This window comes from Tachypleus tridentatus, chromosome 13 (assembly GCF_004210375.1).
Source record: "Tachypleus tridentatus isolate NWPU-2018 chromosome 13, ASM421037v1, whole genome shotgun sequence".
NCBI lineage: Eukaryota > Metazoa > Arthropoda > Merostomata > Xiphosura > Limulidae > Tachypleus > Tachypleus tridentatus.
Window position 1 is genome coordinate 229,591,792 of NC_134837.1, and position 3,255 is coordinate 229,595,046.

The window sequence follows — 3,255 nt, forward strand, 5'->3', positions numbered from 1 at the left end:
ACCGTATCTGTAGGAGTTTTCAAAAGTGATACATGATGCGCCATTAAACCTTTTTCAAAGGTTTCATAATCATCCCCCATCACTGCATCAGGGGCAACTTTGGGGTCAGAAGAATGAATATAAAAGGTCAAGGTGAACTCTGGCACAGGAAGATCAGAACAATGGCTTGAAAATAAGCACACAGAGATAGTGGGTTTGTATGACTATACCATCCGTTAATCTGTTACATCCCTAAAGCAGGTGAAAAATGAAATGGGTATCCATGCTATTCCATATAAAAATATAGTAGTCAAACTGCCATATGTAGCTACTATGGATTTCTATATGAATGTTGAAATCAGTGACGAGAATCATCGTCCTCGTACGCTAGATGGATTAGGGAAAGGTCACTGGAGGAAGAGGAATGATTAGAACATGACATGTTTATGATGGAGCCTTTTACTACAGAAACTATGATGCAACTCTATTTTTAATATGCTCCGTCGTTAGCTAGAGCATGATGAAACGTAGAAACTTCGATCGTAACGATGTGGTTATCTCCAAAATAATTTTGTTATAACGTAATCAACTACCTTTATAATTGATTATAATATGATTAGACTAGGTTCATATTTAACATGATTACTACAATAGCAACAAGCATACTTAGAACTAAAAAAATACATTTTCTGGTACTTGCTACTGGTTACTTGCTAAAACAAATTCTCTCAATGGAAAGATTGAGGACTTACAACGCCAGATTCTGGAACTCAACTCTCTCTTTGGTAAGCAGAATGCATCTAGCCCATCGTGTAGTTTTTTTATTACAAAGCCAACAAAAAAGAATCCGAAAACAAAAGGTAATTATAGACCAATACGATTACTTTCTGGTTGTTAAACATTTACATATACTTTTTTTTTCTAGACCTAGCTTTCGAACTGTGTTTTGATCACTAGTTTGTAGACTTTTAAATCGCACTGGCTATTTATCTCTTTATTTATTAAACACACCTTCTGAACTGTGTTACTGATTGGCTGCTTCCCATTTAAAGCTTACTAAAAATTTATATATTCCTTTTCCAAATAAACTTTCTGAATTGTACTGTTGTTCACTAACAGCTTGACATTTAAACCTTGATAAATAATTATTTATCTAAAAATACCTTTTAAACTTTGCTGCTCTTCATTGACAGCTTGACAATGAAACTTTGTTGGACATTTACAAGTAACTTCTTGGTCGTAGATCGGAGTACAATTTTTTACTTCGTAATGCTTAAAGTATCTTATTTCACAATCACAAGGGTTTTGCTTTCTTTGGTTTTCAAGATCGCTTCCTGTTTTATTGTGTCCTTCGTCTTCTATTGAAGAAATTCTAGGTTCTTCTGTCCTTTGTTTGCTTTCTTCACCAGTTCCTGTTTTTTTATTCAAGCTTACAGAGGCTAAGTAAAAAAATGACATTGTTTATTTTATATTTTTACTGACAAAACGCTGAAACAAATGTATAATTGTATATTTCATTATGTGACACAAATATTATGAAAATATCTTTATTTTCTTTAGGGTTATGTTTAAAAAGTCTGTGAGAGCTTAAAATAAATCAGAAACAGTAGAAAATAAACTAATTCTGGTTGAAGTTACTGAAATAATTATCTGGCTATACAAGTGTTTTTGTGTTTTTTTGTGAAACCAACTAAAAGTATCTAAACATCTAAACAACCAAAACCGAGCTAGTTTTTGATTGAATTTTTTCCAGTTTCTTAACTTCACTACTCTTTTGATTGTACATGAAAATTGTATATTAAATTTAAAAGTCGTTTTCTTTACAGAATACAAACGTGTCGCTTAAAACTCAAGTAAATCAAATTTTATCCTAATTTGCATTAAAGAATCAATAAATATTGTAGACGATAGTGTAGAGCGGGATATCATTGTTAAGAAAATAAATTATTATCAGATGCATTTGCTGTAAACGCTGTACAAAACATGCGTTACCTTGGATACTTGTGATGCTTGAGATAAATATTTAATAAATATTTTTTTTTCTAATATGAGAGCATATCGCTCCAAGAAATTCATTAGCAAGTAATTTCCGAGAAGTAACATTCAGTCGAAATCCATCACTTGCCAACGAAAAGACCTTGAAGAATTTGACTTGCGAGTCGAATAAAGTAAAAGCTGTGTAAATATATTCGCAACTTCCTTTTCATACAACGTAGATGTGATCGTATAAAAAATTTAAACATTCCAGAGAAAGAAAAGGCCACATAACAAAGTACTACAAAAGAGACAAACTTATCGTAAACTTAAAATGGTTAAATCATCAGCTTTGTTTATTTTATCTAGCATTATAACTATTTGGGATTGTAGATGATCTAGGAACAAAAATGAATAGATGAGCATTAAATATTATTATTTTATCTTCTGTATTCTGAAAACAAACTCATTAACTTGAGTAACAACATATTGTTTTTTGAGACCCCAGGTAACTGTTTACCTAAAGAAGTTAAAAAAAAAAACGACCAGGGCAAGCGAGGTAATATATAAATAATAGGAAATAACCTTATTTTCTTAATGTATCTGTCCTTCCAGACAAAAAGACAGAAACCTTATAGAGTAAAAGGATCATGTCAGCACAGTTAATAAATTATATCTCTGTCCTTTTATTTTCATTATATAACAGTGAACAAAACATTGTATAATACAGATCCAAAATGTTTGACACTGAGAACATTGATTTAAAGCAATACTACAATGTATAAAATTAATTAATTACATAGAACTGACCTTAAAGCAAGCTTCAGCATATTCTGTGACATTGTCACAAAGTATTTATTACATGAATTTTGTTCGTAAAGAAAATAGGTTCTGAAAAGTGTTTCCGCATTACATACTATGAATCTAAGGTGTATTATTGTAATACAATGTACCGTTTAACTTTAAAATTAACCATCAACTACAGTAATATTCCTATTAAGTATCATTTCAAATATTTTCAGGATAATCGATTGTTTAAGTTTCCCGTAGTTCCCCATTAGCATAGCAGTAAGTCTACGGCTCATAACGCTAAAATCCAGTGTTTGATTCCCCGCGATAGATATGGCGGATAGCTCAATGTGGCTTTGCTCTAGTAAAAACAAACGTTTGTTGCAAAAACAAGTACAACAAATATCTATACCTGAGGAGTTGTCTGCTTACCTTATTTATATCTGTATTACTTTAATATTACATTCAATCACTAACAACCAAAGTTTTCATTCTAAGATTTCGGAAAATAAA